The sequence below is a fragment of the Schistocerca cancellata genome, chromosome 5 (assembly GCF_023864275.1).
Source record: "Schistocerca cancellata isolate TAMUIC-IGC-003103 chromosome 5, iqSchCanc2.1, whole genome shotgun sequence".
Taxonomy (NCBI): Eukaryota; Metazoa; Arthropoda; class Insecta; order Orthoptera; family Acrididae; genus Schistocerca; species Schistocerca cancellata.
Window position 1 is genome coordinate 735913339 of NC_064630.1, and position 24524 is coordinate 735937862.

The window sequence follows — 24524 nt, forward strand, 5'->3', positions numbered from 1 at the left end:
TTCAGTTACTGAGCTTCATATTTTGAGTGACTGGTTTTTATTTTTCAGTGACAAGTATGTCAACGGAACGGCTTGGTTCTGTTTTATAAAAAATGTTCAGATGTGTGTGAAATCTTATGGGACTTAATTGCTAAGGTCATCAGTCCCTAAGCTTACTACTTAACCTAAATTATCCTAAGGACAAACACACACACCCATGCCCGAGGGAGGACTCGAACCTCTGCCGGGACCAGCCGCACAGTCCAGGACTGCAGCGCGGCCCTGTTTTATATTATGGTGGGATACTTGTGAAAGGTGTTTGAGAATTTGTGTGCTGTCTGGATTCCTGCTCGAACGACTGGGTAGTGTGAATTAATGTGGGAGGGTAGGCGGTTCAGGCAGTTTTAGTCTGAAGTCAACCAGTCGCCTTTATATGAATCACTGTTTTGTGATTATGACTATTGAAAGATACCTTTTAAAATTGAAGAATTCACATATTATTAACTAACCTACTTTAATGTCTGCACATTGAAAGAAATAACTTTTATCTTGGTCCATCATATTTCGGGCTTGCAGCCGGATCACGTTGACATCTTGGCACGATATTTCGGCTAACAAACATGCAGCCATCTTCAGGTGAGTACGAGACTGAAGATTACTGGTTTTTTTTTGTTTTTTTTCTTTATTGAATTTCAATTCCCCCCGAAGGGGGCGGGCTGGCAGCAGCTTAGTATGCCGCTCTTCAGCCTACAGATTTTGTGACAAAGATCAGGAGAACAAATAATAATAAAAAACAGGCGATAAAATCGGAGACTTAGAGAGTAACAAGGTGAAAAGAAATCGGGGAACTTAAAACAAACAACAGAGGGATGATGATGCTAATAAAAATACATACGAAGCAGACAGGGAAAACAATAGACAATTAAAAAACACGGCGACAGTCTGGATTCTGTTCGCAAAAGACATAAAATTCACACCTAGCGACAGCATGGTTTCTGTTCGCAACACGAGAAAGACAAACAACACTGAATAGTCACTGGAACACTGCACTAAAAAGTTGGCAAATGTGACACCACAGTCGAGAGCAGGTGGGGGGAAACTGGACAGAAGATGGGAAAACAAAAAAGGGGGAAAGGAGAGTAAAAGCGAAGGGGGAAACCGGGAAAGGAGCTGATGGAGGATGAGGACCCATAAGAGGGGTGGGGGGCAGACGCGACAGGGAGTGGGGTAGGCACAGGAGGGGAATACAAAAGGACTTGGGGGGGGGAGAAGGGAGGTAGGGAGAGGTTTAGTGGGGAGAAAACAGGACGGAAGGGGGGGAAGAGGGAGCCCAGGGAAAGGACAGAGGAAAGGAGGGGGAGTGAGGATCAGAGTTGATAGGAAGGATAAATGGAGGGAGAGAGGGCATCGTCCGGGAGGGGGAGTTGACGGAAGCCACCTTGGGAAAGGAGATGGAGGGTGTAGAGATGGAGGGTAGGGGGGACACAACGGTGAAGACGTGGCAGGGGGCGGGGATGGGAGAGGAGAGGAGCAACCAAGGGGTGAGGGGGTTCAAGACGGCGGGAGGTGTAGAGGATGCGGATATGTTCGAGGAATAGGAGCAGATGGGGGAAAGGAATGAGACATAGAGGATCCGCGTGGGGGACGGGAGGCGGATACGGAAGGCGAGGCGGAGTGCATGACGCTCAAGGATCTGGAGGGACTGATAGAATTTGGGGGGGGGGGGCAGATATCCAGGCAGGACTGGCATAACAGAGGATGGGACGGATTAAGGATTTGTAGGTGTGGAGGATGGTAGAGGGGTGCAACCCCCACGTCCGGCCAGAGAGGAGTTTGAGGAGTCGGAGGCGGTTGTGGGCTTTGGATTGGATGGAGCGGAGATGAGGTATCCAGGTGAGGTGACGGGAAGATTACTGGTGCGCGTCGTTCTATATATACCGAAAATTGGCGCGGCGGCGCCTGCGCAGTGGAGAAGGCTAATACCGCGCCCCCTATCTAATTTGGCGCGCTCTGCAGCAGAAGCGGGCACCGCATGCGTAGTGGTGTACCTACATTTGCGCTATCTGGCGTAAAGCGCCTTCGCGCAGCTGAGGCGCGGTAGTCGAAAGTATAAAATCAATTTTCGTCAGCCGTCGCACTAGATGCAGACCAATGTCTCTGTGAAGCGATTAAAGAAATTACAGGATCCCATGCTTTATCCATCTGAAAGGCACCGTCTCGATTAATAAGATCTTCTGCCAATTGTATCTCCACGGACTCCTTGATAATGGATTCCCAAAAAGATCTAGTTGTCGCTAAAATTTTTGTTGCACAATAATCCATGGAGTGTCCCGTCGAAATACAGTGTTCTGCTATGGCTGATTTGTTGGGCTGTAGTAGACGTGTGTGGCGCTCATGCTCCACGCATCTTTCCCGTACTGTGCGAGTAGTTTTGCCAATGTAGGATTTGCCACATTGACAAGGGATCTTAATAAATACCCGCCTTCCTCAGACCCAGATCGTCCTTCACAGAGCCAAGCAAAGCCGATATTTTCGTAGGTGGTCGGAAGATCACTTTAACACAATGCTTCTTTAAAATCCTTCCTATTTTAGAGGAGAGGTTACCCACATACGGAAGGAACGCCCTGGACCTGACCACGTCTTTGTCTTCTTCTTCTTGTTTCTCTTTACATTTCTTGTTTGTTACAGCTGTGCGGATTTGGCGTGTAGAACATCCATTCTCCCCGAAGACGGATTGCAAATGTTCTAATTTTTTAGGAAGGCTGTCCTTATCAGATACCACATGTGCCTTTTGTCTTGCTTGTTTGTCCTGCTTTTTCTGGGAATGTTTTTACTTCTCTTTGTCGTTATCGTCTCATTTGAACTGATAAAATCAATAGTGCCAGTGACCGCATCACTGTGCATCCCAAGTACAAAACATGATCACCATTCTTCTGCTAACCGCCCCCCATAAACGGTGGCAGCTGCGGGGAAAAATACATGCGAACGCCACAAGAACGAACGATGACTGCATAGTTGAACCGGTCATTTCTAAATGGCCATTTCGACTCTTACATTGTAGTTTGTGGTTCTCCAGATGTAGATGAACGATACTATACGAAAGACGTCTCCGGCAGTTGATGCTGACGCAGGACGTCAACAATATTTTTTCATTAGTTTCTGAAAGTGCCCATCTCTGGACAAGGGGTAGGTTTGCAATGATCCGGGGTTGTAAATTCTCACAAGGACAACAAATTTACAGTCAAGATTTGAACAGATGGTGCTTGTATGTCTGCAAGAAAGATGTGTTCTCCATGCAAACTCGAGGAAGTAAGACGAAACATCAATAGAAGCTAGCGTTCGGTCCTGCCAACTGTTCAGAAACCAGATACATCTGGAATGTCAAAGTACGAAAAGACTGATATTTTATACATTGACTAGGATTTGTATACTCTGCCGGATTGTCTTCTGGAGAAGTATATAATAGCCTAGTCCCGTCATTTTCTCCCCGCCACCACTGTTTGCGGTGGCGTTCGGGTCTTTGTTTAATGGTTGCGATGACTGCGTATTGTTGTACGACGTTCAATTATCACACCACGAATGTCGCCATAATATTTCTCCAGGGTATAGCATCCGGGTGAGGGATATCGCCATAATAGTTCTTCACTATGTAGTATGCGGCTGATGTTCCATAGACGGTCTCCCTTCATCCTTTGCCGTTGTTCTTGTATCACTATGCCGGAAGGGAGTGTAGTGCCAAGACAGGAATCACACCGTGCTGACACGCAACAATATTTCTGCGACGAATTATCTCGGCTAAGAACCAATGCTACTAAAAACTGTGTTTTCCTAACTAAAAGTTTGTCAACGATGTGAAAAAGGCTAAGACGACCAGGAAAAAGGAACCACAGGACTTTTGGCAGCTGAAACACTACGCCGTAGTGATGGTCGAGAATAAGACTAGTTGCTCTATCCCGTTAAAGAAGGTATGAGTGCTTCTCAATCTTACGTTGCGGACTCCGAGTTATTGGGCATATTCCATAATGCGCATTTGGGTATTGGTCTTGGAGGGCGGGACAGGATGTTGTGGTGGTGTGGTGGTGGTTGTGTGTTGGGGCTTATGGGCGCTCAACATCGAGGTCATCAGCGCCCTGACACACATTAAAAGGAACGAATGTGGACAGACCTAAGAAAAGTAAAGCACACACTCAAAGAAAGCAGGAAAAGAAGGAAAATGCTACATAAGAAAGTAAAACCTAAGGAAAGGGGAAACATAGCAACAAGAATGTCACAGGAAATTGTTATTGGCTGGCCACTTACATAAAATATGGGCGATCTTGTCACACAGTGAGCAAATTAAAATCCTCTCCCTAAAATCTTTGTAAAAACATTTGACAGGGCACAGAACTTTAAAACTTTAGCCACATTCGTTCGAGTGTTGCCTAAAAGAGATGGCAGGTCCGCTGGCCAGTCAGCCGCGACCCGCTGGTCAGAAAATAAAACGCAATCCAATAAAACTTGGCGCACAGTGACCTGGACGCCGCAAGCACCACACATTGGAGGGTCCTCTCGCCGGAGCAAGAAGCCATGCGTCATAGGGCTATGGCCTATTCGAAGCCGCGTGAGGAGAACCTCGTCCCGTCGATGGGGCTGAAAGGAAGTACACCACACACGCGTTGTGGGCTTGACTATACGGAGCTTATTGTCAGTCACTTCCAGCCACTCGTCCTCCCACCGACGCATGACCCGTGATCTCAACAGCGAGGTGAGTGCGTGCAAGGGGATAGCACACTGAGATACTTGTGGGGCGAGACACGCCTGGATGTTGAAAGAATTTTCACCCAAGTGTAAGTGCATTAACCGTCATGATATTGAGCTGTACAATCACCTTTGCGAACCTTGCCGGAAGAAGCAAAGGTGTTAAGAAAGGTGTTGTGGTCAAGTCAACGGTTTTTTCGGAATTAAGTTCCCGTTCACAAAGCGATCTCATCGATTTTCAGTACCGTCCTTATAGAGTGCAGAGTGGTCTTGCAAGATTATCACACTAAGTCTGTAGTTCCCAGGGTTCCGAAATCAAAGAGAACGGAAGTAGCCTATAACCTCATCGACATATTTACGTTGCTTGGTGCTCCAACGATTCTACAATCCGATAACGGCCGGAAATTTGCAAACGGTGTGGTAAGCAACCTAAAGGAGTACTGGCTCACCTTGACTATCGTCTATGGCAAGCCACCCCACAGACGAAGTCAGCGAAGCGTCGCAAGAGGAAGTCAGGACATTTAAAATATGCTGTGTGCTTGGATGTAAGATGAAAATCTATCTTCTGGAGTGACGGACTACAATTAATAAGTCAACATAAAGAAGCTCCGTTCGGCTGCAAAGCTAGAGTAGATCTCTCGACGTCGTTCGTGTCGGACGACGTTTTACAAGATGCAACTGAGGAAGAGCTGGAAAAAGTAACAGAGAGCGTACAAACAAAAGAACAACAGAAGGAAAGACGAGGTGACTCAATGCAAGGGGCTTAACTCCCTGCAGGAGACATAGATGAGAATGCAATCCATGATGGAGGAAACCAAAACAGTGATGAAGCCATGGTTATCGAACAGCCTTCCATTTCTGTGGTTACCGAAAATCTTTTTTTTGTGATATCTGTTGCGACTGCTTAAAAAAAGGCAGCTGTGTTCATACATGTCGAAAGTGTGGCCGAAGCGTTCATGCCATTTGCGGACATTCTCCTAGAGACGATGATAAAATTTTGTGCAGTGTTTGCTTCAATTTTGAGAAAGCTATTCAAAGTAAAACGGAATCGAAATTGAACTTTGAGATTCAGGCTAAACAAAAAAAAATGGAAAGAGGTTCTGACAAAAAAATTCCTCGTGTGTCTTTGGGTGCCACCGTGCGAGTTCCGATTCCCGACGTCCACAAAGGGCGAAGTGACTCACGCAGTCTGTGCCCGGCGGTTATGGACGTGACAGAACACGGCTTTTACCGACTTAGAACTGCAGCTACAGCTCTACGCAAGATCAGAATTCACCGTATGTCCAAAGAACTTAATGAGAACTGAAGACGGGCAAGGATTCATTAGATGTATGTGCAATACGAAATGCCAAAATTCAAAGTGTCACTCTAGCCTTCCCTGCTACAACAAGTAGGTCATGCCAGTTCTGCTTTGCGTTTTACTGGTAACAGTATTCTGTTCGCATTCATATTTAAGTCGTGAAATGTCTGTACAAGAACAAATTGCCAAAATGTAAAGTGTTTTCTTTGTGAAGAAGAAAAATGAGTACTTACTGTAACAACTACTTCAATATCAGTTTTTCTTTCATTGATTTGCGGCAAGAATATCCCATGTTTTATTTCGTGGTTTTGGTTTTTCAGCTTCAAATGTATATTAACGAACAAAGACTAATCATTTTGCGCCTTTTTAATACTTGTCGTAAATTGTACTGATCATTTTGTATAATGCTAGGAATTGTACAGAATGCATAGGAAAAGTATGTAACATTTCCACAAAAAACCTTATATTTCATAGTTTGCCTTAAACCATCAGGCATTCTATACTTTCCCTGGATATTTTGTAGAATGCCGTGATTTCACACAATGCCGGTAACATATATACGTCTTTCTTTAAAAAAGGAACAAATATTACAATGGAACAATGCCTATCGACAGTACTAGAATCAAAGTAGACTGAATTAGAACCTCAGTGGTCCTCGTTGCAGGAGTCTAGTGTAAGGAGTTTACGAGGTAACGCAGTCTGAACATCGTAAACACCAACAGTTGTCTGCTCCATGTTGCAGCACAGATGAATGTGAATTTCACATGTGTTTGTATGCGTAGCACCACAACTCGAACGCATCGATTCTCTTCTTTTTGTTTTCCCACCGTCCATCATTGACTTGCACACAATACTGCGCTCCAAACGTACGTTCTCAACAATTTGTTCCTCAGATTGTGGCCAATGATTGACCTTAATAGATGTCTTTTCACCGGTGGGCCGAACCGCACAATAACCCTGGGTTTGGGGTGGGGCGTCGGACGTCGTGGGGTTGCGGACCACTGCGGCTGCGGCGGGGACGGAACCTCTCCGTCGTTTCTAGGTCCCAGGTTAACATGGCATACTATAATGTACACATATTTGGTAATTTATTCTTTGACGTAGGATCTTGGACTTTGGCTTGTGATTTCACTGATCAACTGTTGTGTGTTTCCCTACCGGCTCATGTTGTGCCTGAACGTTGGTGCTGTGTACTTACTGCTCTTAGCTTATTTCATGTTTTCAACGTTGTTTTATGTTTGGTTAAGGCTGAATTACGGCGTAGAGTATTAACTTTCTTATGTCTTCAAGTCAGCAATGGCGTATACGTTCTTATTTAAATGGCATGTAAGCCATGTGAAACTGTCACAGTAGATATTACTCGTAAGTACACTTAATTGTTTCGGACTAATAATTCTAGTTAAACAGCAATTTGTGTTGAGATTCAGAGTTTTCATTTTCTTTCCATTTTTGTGCTAGCACTGTGTAGATGAACCACAATCGAAACCGGTTGTGAATAAACGTATTGTAAGACAGCATAGTGTGTATGGTACATTTCTCCAAGCATATCGAAGCTATTGACAATTGCCTGAAAATAAAAAATTGTTGCCCAACACTAGCGCTTGCCAGAATTGTTTCAAGTGCATTTGAAAACAGCATTAAACACATTGCACAACATGTTGTGTTTGCGTAAAATATTTTAACTCATCATAGTCTCCTTCGAGGGTACTCTCCGACAGTGCAATAAAGATATAAACTTGGAGCATGCAGTCTTTGTTGAGTGTCGTTTAGTAGCGTGAAGTGTGGCATAAGGTGCATTGGCTGCGGGACCATCGACCGGTTGGTTACCTGGACCTTCACTTCTGGGCCACTCTGCGGTTCTCCTCTGACAGTTTCTTTCTTAACGAACCGTCGAAAGAAGTCAGTGGTTTGTGGTCAATGCCAGGAGACCAGCCTGCTATTGGACTTATTACCTCTCGCTGTGGCACAGGCAATGGACTCGCTTTCGGGAGGAGTGGTCTTCGAATATCTATCCGGCCGTCCAGATTTACGTTTTCCGTGGTTTGTAATACATCGCTCCGTACAAAATGTCAGAACGGTTGCTAAGAAAAAAAAAAGATTATCTTCCTTTTACTCGATAATTTTATTACTTCTGCCCTTAAGACGGTTTCATGACCTACGGCCTCTAGAAGTTGCTTCCTGATGAAAAATAGAGTTTATGACCGACTACTGGTTCATTTTTAGCGATGAGAAACTTTGCATCATGCGTACTGGTTTGTAAAGTATAAGTAATTTAGCTTCCACTTGAGCATTTAAATACATACGAGATCTGATCAAAAAGTAACTGCAATTTTTTAAAATTTTGTTTGCTTTATACATTAGATTTTCAATTTTTTATCTTGTTGGCACACGTATTCCCGATGTATGTTTGCATTATCAGCTGTTTTCCGTAATTAGTTTATTTTTTGATTTCGGATTCTCTTAATTCTGTGACCGGTGCTCCTGACCGCGATTCCCGCGTCCGGCCATCCTGATTTAGGTTTTCCGTCATTTCCCTAAATCGCTCCAGGCAAATGCTGGGATGGTTCCTTTGAAAGGGCACGGCCGACTTCCTTCTCCGTTCTTCCCTAATCCTATGAGACCGATGACCTCGCTGTTTGGTCTCTTCCCCCAAACAATCAATCAATCCTGACCGCGATGAAGATATCGCCTACGATCCTGAGCTCACGACACGGCCGAATCTGCAGTTGATCTACAGATCTCTCTTATACAAAGTCCTCCTGATAGCTTGGATTACAGGAGGCCGTTTTGTGTGGGAGAGATCTGTAAATCAACTGCAGATTCGGCCGTTTCGTGAGCTCAGAATCGTAGGCGATATCTTCATCGCGGTCAGGAGCGCCGGTCACAGAGTTAAGAGAAGCCGAAATCAAATAACAAATCTTGGGTAACTGAAGCCAGGAACAAGTCGCGAAAAGATTTACTTTATTGTTGGCAGACCAAAACGTTGTAGGTATTTTCGAGTGCTCGGCGAATTTTTAATTTCGAAAAAGATGGACCAAAAGTTTTGCATTAAATTTTGCTTAAAAATGCAGTGCAGCATCGCATTCTAAATGTGGGTTTTGGCGAATCTACTATGACTAAGACAAGAGTTTACGAGTGGTATAAATGTTTCAAAGAGGGTCCCGAAGACGTTGAAGACGCCGACCGCCGTGGACGCCCTAACACATCAATTACTGACGAAAATGTGGAAGAAGTAAAGAAAATAGTGCTGGTGAACGGCCTAATCTCCATCCGAGAGGTTGCTGATGATGTCGAGATATCATTTGGCTCATGCCAATCAATGTTTTCGGATGTTTTGGGAATGAAGCGCGTAGCAGCAAAGACTGCTCCTAAGTTGTTGAATTTCGATCAAAAATGACATCGCTGAGGAATTGCTGAATGACGTCGACAATGATCTAGAACTTGTAAAGAAGTTTATAACAGGTGACGAAACATGGGGAGACGGGTATGACGTCGAACCCAAGCCCCAATCGTCTAAATGAAAACTGCCTGAAGACAAAAGAAAATTGACAGCTTCAATCACATATGAAGGTTTTCAACCACATATTTGAGGTTCTTCTCATTCTTTTCTTCGATTGCAGTGGGGTAATACATCATGAGTTCTTGCCTCATGGTCGCGAAATCAGTAAGGAGAACTACGTGGAAGCAATGCACCGTTTGTGTGAAGCAATCCGAAGGAAACGACCAGAATTGTGGTAAAACCCCTCGTGGAAATTGCATCATGCTAAAGCTCCCGCTCACACGTAAATCCTTGTTCGTGATTTTTTGGCAAGAAACAAAACCGTTATGTTCTGTCAGCGACCGTATTCGCTGGGCATGGCCCCCTGCGACTTCTTTCTATTCTCGAGGCTGAAGAGAACCACGAAAGTACGACGATTTGCCAGCATTGATGAGACAAAAACAGAATCGTTAAAGGAGCTGAACACTGTAACGAAAAGTGAGGTCTAGAAGAGCTTAGAAGATTGGAAAAAGTGGTGGCACAAGTGTGTTATAACTGACGGAGATTACAGTGAAGGGAAAAAGTTGATGCTGATGAATAAATAAAGCTTCTTTAAGAAAAACTAAAATTTTCGTTACTTTTTGGTCACCCCTCGTACGTAGCAGTAATTATCACGAACATCAGTTTGTAGTGTACGGTGAGTATAATGGAAAAACAATTTCGCCTGTCCTCATCTCCTAAACTAGACAACGATACTTATCATAGCGGTATGAAAAGACAGTCGGTGGTAAAATGGATATCACCTTTGTTACTGTATGGGAGACTACTTTGGCTGTCGTAGACAGAGATTCTGGAAGATTCATCGTTTGGCTTTGAAACTCTGAAGTAGTGTTTTGTGAAGCTCAAAACAGTAATCTGCGACTTTTTAAAAACATGAATCGTGTTTTTCCTACATTTCCACAACAGATGAGCAAACAGAAGGCGAGAGATATACGAAAATAACTTCGCGGGTGACAACCTATGCAATAATGTAAAGAAGGTCCTAAAGAACCCAACATTCTAGAAAAAAGGACTGAATCAAAGTACCCATTGATGATGGCACAAAGGCGCTGAAGTACGTTTGTATATGAAATACCTTTTTGCATAATAGGCGCACCTGACTTCTCTTAAGACGCCGAAAAGAGTGCTCTTTGTACAGAACCTTTACCGTTCGTTTTTAACATGCACTAATCAACATCCTCAAGCAAGATTTGCGAGAAATCAATTTGATCTACACGTTCCCTTGATCCAGACGGATACAGATTCTTGAATCGGGGATGATGCTTGCTGCTTGATCTCCGAAAAACACTCGATGTAATTCGCATCATTGCCAAGAAAAGACATGCATATTGTGTTCAGGAATAGCTGTATGATGCGAATGAAAGCTTCCTACTTAACAGATCTCGGTACTACATTCAAAATTGGGAGATATATAATCAAAAACGGAAGCGCTCATAGTGCTCGGTGCACTCCAAGGAAGTGTGCTAGGAATGATATAAATACAAACTAACTAGCTACCCAACAGATTCAGCTCCCAAAAGAGATTACAAAAAACTTTGCGAAGTGCAGGAAGTCGTGCAGCGCTTCGTACAAAGACTGGTAAACGACCCTCAATGTAAATAAAAGTAATGGGCGTAAATATGCGAAAAGAACTAATCTAGTTTGACTACACCGTTGGCGATGTATCATTCGAATCAGCGACAGCCGTCTGGTATCGAGGAACTCCTATGCAGAATGGTTTAAAGAGGAAGAATAAAAGAAAGAAAGTCGTCGTGGGGAACGCAGGTTTAGTACAGAACAGTGGTGGAGGTATCTAAGGAAGTGTAATCTGCCGACGAAAGAGCCCTTATTCTACAAAGTCTGTGAGCATTTTTCGTGGGTTTGAGACACTTGACAGGTTGTATTCACAGAAGGTATAGAGAAAATCTAACAAGATTACCTAAGTACACGTGGAGAAGTTACAAGAAAGGTTTTCTGCAACGCGAAAAATATTAGTCTTCAAATTTCGAAACATCACGCTCCAGTGCTAGTCAAGATAGAAAATACGTCTACCTAGACGAATGCTGTGCTGTGACGACGACGTTAAATTAGGGAAACCCCGGCGTATACAGCTTATACTTGTTCGTACATCACTTACGAATGGAACACCAGGAGAAATTAGGAAGGGGGTGGGTTGATGGTTCTGATACGCATTCTATTCTTCTCTACACGCCAAGTGCAGATCAGTTCAGCATAGGGGAAAGCGGGAAATCTGACTTTGCTAGTCTCTCCCCTCCCCCCCCCCCCTCCACCCATCCGGCCCATCCTCCAAACAATTTGTTGTCATTCCTAACTTTAACATGCCACAGAGGTCATGGAGTCTTATAATAATAACAATAATAACAGTAAAATAGCTTGTGTACAGTGGCTTAATACAACAATAACAATTTGTTTGTACTAGTAATTAGTATTTAATTTTAACATAATTTGCAAGGAACTGTATTTCAGACAAATACATCAACTGAAAATAAATTCCCCCAAAACTTTACAGCTATATGTATTATGCAATGGATTTACGAAAAATATCAGCAGTAAATTCGAATATCTTTGACAATGTTTAATTTACGCAATGTAAACCCTACGACTGTGGACACAAGCCGAAGGACTATGGTTATGCAAGCCCCTAAGTATGGGGGTGGGTAGTGGAAGCGATGATGTTCCTTTGACATATTTCCATCTACGTTCGCGAAAGTCAGTCTGTCTGTTTTTTCTTTTCCTTTTTTTCTTTGTTTTTCTTTTTTTGGAGAAAGTTTTTCTCTTCCTGTCTTCCTTACTCATACTTCTGCAGTTTGCCGCTTCTACCTCTGGACTCACGAGCAGCATCAGGTTTGTTGTTCACAGTAGCTATGGTGTGCCTATGAATGGGCATCTTACCATGTTTGGAATGTTAACATGCAGCTTTTCAGGCCGCACCTCTGTACACATGAATTGTTTACCAGACAAGCAACCGAAAAGTACTCTGTGTCAACAACAGCTTGTGATTTTCCATAGACACACTTATTTTTGATGCTACTTTATTCTTCGAAAGTTAGCTGAGAAATTAGGGAACTGACACCTATAACAATATAAACGTCTTTAAAAACCTGTTCATGTGTATCCCATGGTCCCTTCCTCTTGTATTGACGCTTAGTGTAAATGTTGATAGGTGCTCAGTCTCTGACTTACACATAACATTTGTTCCTTCTTTCCGATACAAAGTGTACTATATGCGGCATGTCATTCTCTAGAGCTGTTGCTTGATTAGATATTTAAATACTACACCGCTTAACGAAATGTAGCTCCGGAGGGGAATGTGTAACATAATTCTCTACAGCTGTTGCTTGATTAGGTATTTAGATGCTACACCGCTTAACGAGGTGTAGCTCCGGTGGGGAATGTGTAACATAATTCTTGTCAGTGGTACTGTTGTTATGTACCATCAATTTGTATATAGTTAACTAAATATTACGTATATATATATTGTGTGTGTCTTTGGACGTAATATTTAGTTATATATATATATATATATATATATATATACAATAACGAATTTGGCCAAATTAGCTGTAGATTAAATATTTTTGTGTTGGAGAATTAAGGTTTTCTATGCCAGAGAAAACTTGGGTCGTGAATCGCGGAGGTAAAGATAATACTTAGTGATATATTTTTAGCTGCTGCTACTGTTTTTGAATTGTCATCAGATGTTGATGACGGACTAAGGAAGGCAGACGTGGGTAACTTCTGGTGACCCGCGAGCTTGCTTCACTTGCTTTCTTAAGCTCACGGGCCGCCTCGTCACGTGAGGCGACACCACCACTCTTAGTGCAGGAAGTGAGAACTACAGCGTCCGTGACGTTAATGTTTATCGAATAACGCACCGATATGAATGGCACACTTTTCCCAACACAAATTATGCCTAAAAAAACGCGTTTTTTGGGATGCAGTCATTTGATGTTCACTACATCTTCAGATGTTTATACTTATTTACGCGTCGTGAACGGTGTTTGTTTACTTATGGCGTTTTATAGTAACTTCGTTAGAAACTTCTGTTGGAAACTTATGCAGTGATTCACTCCCCTCCCACGGATTTCTTCCGCCGACCGAATGGAGAGCAATCGGGAAATGCATTCGGCCTGTGGGCCGATGGCATTAAATAGTACAGTGCGTTTAAAAAGACTGCTCCGATTTCACAAGACTGTATCTAATGCATGAATGAAAATCGAAACATACGATAAATTTTTACTTACGGTACCGAAATTAAAAGTTTGCCTTAGCATAAGTTGGAAGTTGCAGGTTTATATGATCAGCGGTAGGTTTCTCCCTGGTGCAGATAGGATCCTGCTTGCTCGTTCACCCGATGTATGTTGAGTCGAGTTGCTAGAAAACCCGGCAACAAAAGGCTTACATGTTCTGCGTTGCAATAGGTGCAGTTTTTGTAAACAGATTTTGCGCTAGTATATGGGAAGAAAAATCCAAAGGTAGTGCACTTGTGTTTTGCACGTACCGCGGTCCACTCAAGTCTGTTTTAAGTGCCAGACGCGAGACGGTCATTCCACACGTGTCTGCACGGCGTGTTTCGCGCTGATGTATGTTTTTCAAACCATACAGTATTCCATTGCTATGACGGAGATGTAGAATGTGCAGTCTTTACGAATTCATTCTGAGCGTGGAGATGAAAAATAACAATTTACTTCCATGTTACTTTTTATGTTGAGGCTACGTTCCATTGCAATGGAAAATGAACAGCCACAGCATAATAATATGGGGAACACAAGATACACATACCGTATCTGGGCACGGGAAAGACTCTCCAAATCTTCAAATGTTTTGCGTCGTTTCCCTTGAAAGAAATTACTGGCTCTGTTGGCGGTATGGCATTCTCGACATCTGCCAGAATATGACGAAAATTTAATTTTGTATAGGGATGAGGTACCACCGCAATGACAGCCTCATATATGAGAATATCTGAACATGTGCTGCCTCAACTATGGATCGGTTGTAAAAGACTTACGCGTATGGCATCGTATAGTTCGCTTCCAAGGCCGTGTAATCTCACAGTATGTGACATTTTTTGTGTTTGTGAAGTACTTCGTCTGTGCACTCATTCCAATAACTCTGGGTAAATTTCGACATCGCATAACAACGACAGCAGCAACTCGCAGAAGTGAGTCGCGTTGTAATATTGCCTGGATGTTTGTGCATGAGGTGGAATAAGAAATACTTCAGGATTATTCTGAAAATAAAAAAGTGATAAAACATGCAACAATTGTAAAAACTATTTGTTTCTAAAGAGAAGAGCACAACACGGTTTCAGGACATATATCCCACCTTTAGGTGCATCAGCAAAATTATAAATTAATAATAGGCCTAATACTTCTCCACATGTGTAGATAATCAAAACGAAACAGAACCAACAGAAATTCTTATGAAAAAAAAAACTAAACACAGATTAAAATGCCAAACCCTCAATTAGGCATCCTTTGTGGACTCATATCTTAATGTATGTATAGCGCTTTTTTTTTCTAAGAATTTCTGTTGGTTGTATTTAGCTCTGATTATCTTACCCGTGTGGACAGGTATTGTTGAAGACATAATTTTGCAGATCCACCTGAAGATAAGACAGATGTCCTAAAACAGGGTTGTCCTCTTCTTCTCAGAAATAAATAATTTTTGCAACTGTAGTGGATTTTATCATTGACAATGAAGAACCATGGTAGATTTCTGTCCGGAAAAAACGTGTGAAGGAAATTTTTCCGGCCGCGGTGGTCTCGCGGTTCTAGGCGCTCAGTCCGGAACTGCGCGACTGCTACGGTCGCAGGTTCGAATCCTGCCTCGGGCATGGATGTGTGTGATGTCCTTAGGTTAGTTAGGTTTAAGTAGTTCTAAGTTCTAGGGGACTGATGACCACAGATGTTAAGTCCCATAATGCTCAGAGCCATTTGAACCATTTTTTTAAAGGAAAATTTAATGATTTCTGGGCAATGAAAACCGACTCAGCAGCGAGCGATGACCACTCTAGATCGTAGCATATAACGGACAGTTGTCGATGCCGATCGATCCATTCTCGTAACAGTGCTACAGCATCCAGTCAACTGTAGACGATGCTGAACGACTCATTGTGGGTCACGTGTTATGGTGACGTTACGAGGTGCAGTACACACTCAGCACAGAGTGGGACCCTCTTCTCTCCATTGCTTTCACGCACAAAACAGTCTCTCAGAGACTGATCAAGCTGTCTCATTCCAAACAGTTCGAGTGAGTGGCTCTGCACACCAGTTTGGCAAACGAGAACCAGGTATTACGCTTTACATTCGCCTGAGCTTGGTTTAACACTGAACCTTTCAGTAGCCCAAAAAACTACGCTGCTGTTTTGCGTGTGTGCCCCATCTCCTCAGTGTCAGTCACTTAACTGCCGCTTCACTGTGCTCACAGATTCGATTCACTCTGGTCGTTCTCGCTGAGCGCTGCTCGTTCCACAAACATTCGTGTGCCACGGATTTAGCTGTGTTCTACATCTACATATATACTCCGCTAGCCACCGAGCGGTGTGTGGCGGAGGGCACAATTCGCGCCAAAGTCCTATTTCCCCCCCACCCTCTGTTCCACTCGCGGATCGGACGAGGGAAAAATGACTGCTGAACGCCTCTGTACGAGCTCTGATTTCCCTTACCTTTGAATGGTGATCATTGTGGGATTTGAAAATTGGTGGTAATAATACAGGGCTATTACAAATGATTGAAGCGATTTCATAAATTCACTGTGGCTCCATTCATTGACATATGGTCACGACACACTACAGATACGTAGAAAAACTCATAAAGTTTTGTTCGGCTGAAGCCGCACTTCAGGTTTCTGCTGTCAGAGCGCTCGAGAGCGCACTGAGACAAAATGGCGACAGGAGCCGAGAAAGCGTATGTCGAGCTTGAAATGCACTCACATCAGTCAGTCATAACAGTGCAATGACACTTCACGACGAAGTTCAACAAAGATCCACGAACTGCTAACTCCATTCGGCGATGGTATGCGCAGTTTAAAGCTTCTGGATGCCTCTGTAAGGGGAAATCAACGGGTCGGCCTGCAGTGAGCGAAGAAACGGTTGAACGCGTGCGGGCAAGTTTCACGCGTAGCCCGCGGAAAATTGGCTCATGCCACAACTGGAGACCGACAGCGCCGACTTCATCTTTCAACAGGATGGTGCTCCACCGCACTTCCATCATGATGTTCGGCATTTCTTAAACAGGAGATTGGAAAACCGATGGATCGGTCGTGGTGGAGATCATGATCAGCAATTCATGTCATGGCCTCCACGCTCTCCCGACTTAACCCCATGCGATTTCCTTCTGTGGGGTTATGTGAAAGATTCAGTGTTTAAACCTCCTCTACCAAGAAACGTGCCAGAACTGCGAGCTCGCATCAACGATGCTTTCGAACTCATTGATGGGGTCATGCTGCGCCGAGTGTGGGAGGAACTTGATTATATGCTTGATGTCTGCCGAATCACTAAAGGGGCACATATCAAACATTTGTGAATGCCTAAAAAAACTTTTTCACTTTTTGTATGTGTGTGCAAAGCATTTTGAAAATATCTCAAATAATAAAGTTATTGTAGAGCTGTGAAATCGCTTCAATCATTTGTAATAACCCTGTATATCCTCTACATCCTCGGCGAAGATCGGATTTCGGAATTTAGTGAGCAGCCCCTTCCGTTTAGCGCATCACCTATCTGCAAGTGTATCCCACTTCAAACTTTCTATGAGATTTGTAACGCTCTTGTGATGGCTACATCGTGGTCGTGCGGTAGCGTTCTCGCTTCCCGCGCCCGGGTTCCCGGGTCTGATTCCCGGCGGGGTCAGGGATTTTCCCTGCCTCGTGACGACTGGGTGTGTGTTGTCCTTAGGTTAATTGGGTTTAAGTAGTTATAAGTTCTAGGGGACTGATGACCATAGATGTTAAGTCCCATAGTGCTCAGAGCCATTTGATGGCTAAATGTACCAGTCACGAATCTTACCGCTCTTCTTTGTACCATCTCAATCTTTTGAATCAGACCCAACTGGTAAGGGTCCCACACAGACGAACAATAAGACTGGACGAACTAACGTATTGAAAGCAATTTCCTTTGTTGAAGGACTGCATCGCTTCAGGATTCTACCAATAAACCGCGATCAAGAGTTCGCCTTGCTCGTTACTTGTGTAATCTGATCATTCCATTTGAGATCATTGCGAATAGTCACACCCAGATACTTGAAGGATGTTACCGCTTCCAAAAACTCGGCATTTATTTTGTACTCGTAAGTGAATGGGTATTTTCGCCTTGTTATACGCAGTAGGTTACACTTACTAATATTGAGAGATAACTGCCAGTCATTAAACTACGCATTTATTTTCTGCAAATCCTCATTGATCTGTTCACAACTTCCGTATGATACTACTTTCCTGTAGACTACAGCATCATCGGCAAACAGTCTAATACCGCTGGCAATGCCATCAACCACATCGTTTATGTAAATCGTAAAAAGCAGCGGATCTATTACGGTGCTCTGGGGCACACTTGATGTTACGGTTATTCCTGTTCGAGTCACCCCATTCAGGATGAGATACTGCTCTCTGTCTGTTAGAAAACTTTCTATCCAACCGCATATATCATCGGATAGACCATAAGTGCGCACTTTTTGGAGCAAGCGACAGTGGGGAACTGAGTCGAACGCCTTTCGAAATTCGAGAAATATGGCATTAATCTAAGAGCCAGAATCTACAGCCTGTTGTGTATCATGCACTATGAGGGCCTGCTGTGTCTCGCATGACCGCTGTTTCCTAAAACCGTGCTTGTTTCTGCAGATGAGCTTCTCAGAGCCTACAAAGGTCATTATGTCTGAACACAAAATATGTTCCATGATTCTACACCAAATCGATGTCAGTGAAATTAGCCGGTAATTATGTGCATCCGATTTTCTACCCTTTTTATAGATTGCTGTTATCTGGGCCTTCTTCCGTGGAATTTTCAGCTGTTCCAGTGATCTCTGATATATGATGGAAAAAGGTGGTGCTATATTTGTAGCATAGCTATTAAAATTGCTACACCACGATGATGACGTGCTACAGACGCGAAATTTTACCGACAGGAAGAAGATGCCGTGATATGCAAATGATTAGCTTTTCAGAACATTCACACGAGGTTGGCGCCGGTGGAGACACCTATAACGTGCTGACATGAAGAAAGTTTCAATCGATTTCTCATACACAAACAGCAGTTGACCGGCGTTGCCTGGTGAAACGTTGTTGTGATGCCTCGTGTAAGGAGGAATGCGTACCATCACGTTTCCGACTTTGATAACGGTCGGTTTGTAGCCTATCGCGATTTCGGTTTATCATATCGCGACATTGCTGCTCGCGTTGGTCGAGATCCAATAACAGTTAGCAGAATATGGAATCGGTGGGTTAAGGAGGGTAATACGGAACGCCGTGCTGGTTTCCCAACGGCCTCGTATCACTAGCAGTCGAGATGACAGGCATCTGAGTCAACAGATGGTGACGTTTGCAAGACAACAACCATCTGCACGAACAGTTCGACGACGTTTGCTGCAGCATGGACTAGCAGCTCGCAGACCATGGCTGCGGTTACACTTGACGCTGCATCACAGACAGGAGCGCCTGCGATGGTGTACTCAACGACAAACCTGGGTGCACGAATGGCAAAACGTCATTTTTTCGGATGAATCCAGGTTCTGTTTACAGCATGATGATGGTCGCATCCGTGTTTGGCAACATCGCGGTGAACGCACATTGGAAGCGTGTATTCGTCATCGCCATACTGGCGTATCACCCGGCGTGATGGTATGGGGTGCCATTGGTTACTCGTCTCGGTCACCTCTTGTTCGCATTGACGGCACTTTGAACAGTGGACGTTACATTTCAGATGTGGTACGACCCGTGGCTCTACCTTTCATTCGATCTCTGTGGAACCCTACATATCAGCAGGATAATGCACGACCGCATGTTGCAGGTCCTGCACGGGCCTTTCTGGAAACAGAAAATGTTCGACTGCTGCCCTGGCCAGCACATTTCTCAGATCTCTCCCCAATTGAAAACGTCTGGTCAATGGTGGCCGAGTAACTGGCTCGTCACAATACGCCAGTCACTACTCTAGACGAACTGTGGAATCGTGTTGTAGCTGCATGGGCAGCTGTACCTGTGCACGCCATCCAAGCTCTGTTTGACTCAATGCCCAGGTGTATCAAGGCCGTCATTACGGCCAAAGGTGGTTGTTCTGGGTACTGATTTCTCACAAGGGAACCTCCCCATCGGACCCCCCTCAGATTTAGTTATAAGTTGGCACAGTAGATAGGCCTTGAAAAACTGAACACAGTTCAATCGAGAAAACAGGAAGAAGTTGTGTGGAACTATGAAAAAATAAGCAAAATATACAAACTGAGTAGTCCATGTGCAAGAGAGGCAACATTAAGGACTATGTGAGCCCAGCAGTGCCGTGGTCTCGTGGTTAGCGTGAGCAGCTGCGGAACGAGAAGTCCTTGGTTCAAGTCTTCCCTCGAGTGAAAAAGTTTACTTTTTTTTTTTAAAGTTATGATCTGTCCGTTCGTTCATTGACGTCTCTGTTCACTGTAATAAGTTTAGTGTCTGTGTTTTGCGACCGCACCGCAAAACCGTGCGATTAGTAGACGAAAGGACGTGCCTCTCCAATAGGAACCGAAAACATTTGATCGCAGGGTCATAGGTCAACCGATTCCTCCACAGGAAAACGCGTCTGATATATTCTATACGACACTGGTGACGGCATGTGCGTCACATGACAGGAATTTGTTGTCGACCCACCTAGCTTGTACACTTGGCGAATCGGTAAAAAGATTATTCTACCTTGCCCAATACTACGGCGCAGTTACCTCGCATCGGACGGACGGACGGACAGATAATAATGGTCTGAAAATAAAAAATTAAACTTTTCACTTGAGGGAAGACTTGAACCAAGGACTTCTTGTTTCACAGCTACTCACGCTAACCACGAGACCACGGCGCTCCTGAGAACGCAGTATCCTTCATGTTGCTTATCTTGCGCATGGACTACTAGGTTAGTATATTTTGCTTATTTTTTTCATAGTTCCACACAACTTCTTCCTGTTTTATCGATTGATCTGTGTTCAGTTTTTCAAGGCCTATCCACTGTGCCAACTTATATCTAAATCTGAGGGGGGTGCGATGGGGAGGTTCCCTTGTCAGGACCTATGCACCCAAATTGCGTGAAAATGTAATCACATGTCAGTTCTAGTATAATATATTTGTGCAAAGAATACCCGTTTATCATCTACATTTCTTCTTGGTGTAGCAATTTTAATGGCCGGGAGTGTATAATCGTACGGGGATACCGTCTTGGCCAGATGCATTCCTGGCGCCTAAGGATCTTAAGTGTTTTACAATCCCAGATACACCAAACACTACGTCAGCCATACTTGCGTTTGTTCGATGATCGAAAGGGGGAATGGTGCTGCAGTCCTCTACCGTAAACGAGTTTTTGAAAGATAGCTTTAGAATATCGGCCTTCTTTTTATCATCATCCGTTACATTACCCGTATTGTCAGCAAGAGAAGGTATTGAATTACTTGTAGCATTCCATGATTTTAAACATGGCTGCGGCAGCAACTGTTAAAATTCTTCACAATATCCTGCAACTGTTTTTGGCTGTCATCCTTTATTGTGAACTTGTAGCATTCATAGATTTTACGCACGACCAAAATATTTTGGGGTTATTCTCAGTGTGGTGTCACCGCCAGACACCACACTTGCTAGGTGGTAGCCTTTAAATCGGCCGCGGTCCGTTAGTATACGTCGGACCCGCGTGTCGCCACTATCAGTGATTGCAGACTGAGCGCCGCCACACGGCAGGTCTAGAGAGACTTCTTAGCACTCGCCCCGGTTGTACAGCCGACTTTGCTAGCGATGGTTCACTGACAAAATACGCTCTCATTTGCCGAGACGATAGTTAGCATAGCCTTCAGCTACGCCTTGTGCTACGACCTAGCAAGGCGCCATTATCAGTTGCTATTGATATTGTAAATAATGTACAGACAAGAGCTACGTTCAACATTAATGGATTAAAGTTAAGTATTACAGCATCTGCGTCCGTTTTTCTAAGTTCTAATTTCCTTGTCCTGTTCCAGACTTCACGCCAGCCTGCGTGAGCTAAAACGCGTGCCTTTCGGCTTCCTCTCAATTTAGTGGGTTGCTCTGCTGCCAATCCACAACACTTACAATCTGCAGATTGACCTTTTGACAGCTGCTTTAATTTCGCGAACTGCGCGGCCGGCTGCCCCGGCACGCAGACCCCGGTGGGCGCGGCCGCCGCAGAGCCAACGTCCCCGCGGCCTTGAGCGGCCGGCGCACAGCTGGCCCCTGGCTGGACACGGCGCAGGTCGCCGCCACCGCCTTCCACTGGCCGGCCGCCGCTTCCGTGTTCAGCGCCGCGGAATTCCCGGCGTGTCGCGCGCACCACTGACGCACGACACAGACGTCGTACAAAATGTCACATTCCCCTCAGCCCCTTGGAAAACGTGTTCCACCAGATGAAACAGGAACAAGTCTCTCAGAAACAGATGTAACTCACGAGGAGGGTGGAAATGTCATACCGCACTCTACTTGCCGCAAATTATACGAATGCTATCCGCAGTCACCTTTACTTGCGATTTTTGTAGTTAAGAAAAAATGGTTCAAATGGCTCTGAGCACTATGGGACTTAACTTCTAATGTCATCAGTCCCCTAGAACTTAGAACTACTTAAACCTAACTAACCTAAGAACATCACACACATCCATGCCCGAGGCAGGATTCGAACCTGCGACCGTAGCGATTTTTGTAGTTACTCCGAAATTGTCCGTACTAATTCTCGCCGATAATTCAGTGAAGTACGAGGGCATGCTCCAAACTAATGCCTCCTAACTTTTTGATGTGAAAACTCTTAAAGCTTTGTAAATACAACAAACGTTATTAACATTATACATGAAACTTGAAACTTCCTGGCAGATTAAAAATGTATGCCGCACCGATGCTTGAACTAGGGACCTTTCCCTTTCGCGGGCAAGTGCTCGACCATCCTTTTTTTCTCTTTTTCCTTTTTTTTAGCTGATCTCATTCTCTTCTATATTCTTCGTTGATTTTGTTCGTGGCGGACGTCCGATGACGCCTGTTCAGGTTGATCGTTGACTCGTTCACTCAGTTTTTTTGTTACAGAGGGTAGCTAAACCCTCTGACCGAACACGCTGAGCTACCGTGCCGGCTGCCAGCTGAACTACCCAAGCACGACTCACGCCCAGTCCTCACAGCTTTACTTCTGCCAGTTCCTCGCCTCCTACCTTTCAAACTGTACAGAAGCTGTCCTGCGAACCTTGCAGAACTAGCACTCCTGGAAGAAAGGATATTGCGGAGACATGGCTTAGCCACAGCCTGTTACTGGCTGGTACAGCGAGGTACTGGCAGAAGTATAGTTGTGAGGACGGGGCGAGAGTCGTGCTTGCGTAGCTCAGATGCTAGAGCACTTAACCGCGAAAGGCAAAGGTTTCGAGTCTCGGTCCGGCGCACAGTCTTAATCTGCCAGGAAGTTTCATATCAGCGCACACTTCACTGCAGAGTGAAAATCTCATTCTGGAAACATTATACATCTTTATTCTTCACTATGTGTTTCTCAACATAGTCACCCTGGCCTCAAAAATATTGCTACAAACGAGAGAAAATTTGCTAATGCCGTCACTGTAGAATGTTTAAGATTGCAACCTCGCCTCTGTTAGCGTCGCTTCATCACTATCAAAGCGAAGTTCTCGGAGCTGTTCTTTGTTTTGGAATCAAATGAAAATCGGATGGGGTCAAGTCGGGGCTGTATGGAGGATAATCGACGCCAGCGAATTCAAGGCGTTGGGTTCTTGCAGATGTCGCGACGCCTGTGTGGGCTAAGGCATTGTCATTCTTAAGGACAGTGTGTTCCATGTATGGAAGAACTCTCCGAAACCCTATAAGATCACGCTGTTTCTCACGCACCGTCATAGATAAGTTCCACAGCGCTATGTTACACGCCAAATTCGGAGTCCTGTACCAGTAGAGGGCTCCAACTATGTGTCTATGTAGACACGATAAATTAAAACGTAGAATGTTAATAACTTGTCAGTGATAAAATCTGCTAGTGTTGTAAAAATTATTTATTTCTATACAGGAAAGCACTACGCGGTTTCAGGGCATACGTCCCATCTTCAGGCGCATATTAAAATGTCCACAAAGAATGCATAACTAAGGTTAAAATACGTTAAAATAGTGCATCCCTCGTACGTGGCATGCAAGAGAATATCCTCTTCAATCCTAGGTCTGCCAGAATGCCTTTCGTAGAGGAGGACAACGGTCGAGGCTTAGGGGTGCGCCACACATGGATCCGCATCAAGACAGGTAGGTTGTCTTTCGAACAAGTTCTGCGCAGACCAGTTCGAAGCACAACCCGAAGTTGAAAATTTTAATATGGACCTGAAGATGGGGTATTTGATCTGAAACCGAGCTCGGTAGTGCTTTCCACTTTAGAAATAAATAATTTTTGCAACTGTAGCAGATTTTATCATTGACAATGTATGACAGTTGCGAATGTCCCGTCAAGAGCGACATGTGAAAAAATGTTAATAACGTTTGCTTTAAAAGTTTTCGCGTAAAAATTCGGAGGCATTACTTTTCAGCGCCCCCACGTATATTTTACATTGAGTGACATTACTTCTCAAACGTCGATCACTGAAGTGGGCAACATAGTTATACAGAATAGACCCTCTTCCGCACATAACCCTATATTCGAAGGTGTCTTTTTGCTGCAGTAGCAGAATGTTATCGATCTGCTTCATTGCTTGTTTCTAAACAGTCAAAATACGACCTCAGAGTTTTTTTTCAAGTATGTGGAGGATCCCGACAGGGCTTTCAGGAAAACAGTTGTTGCCGTTTAATTCT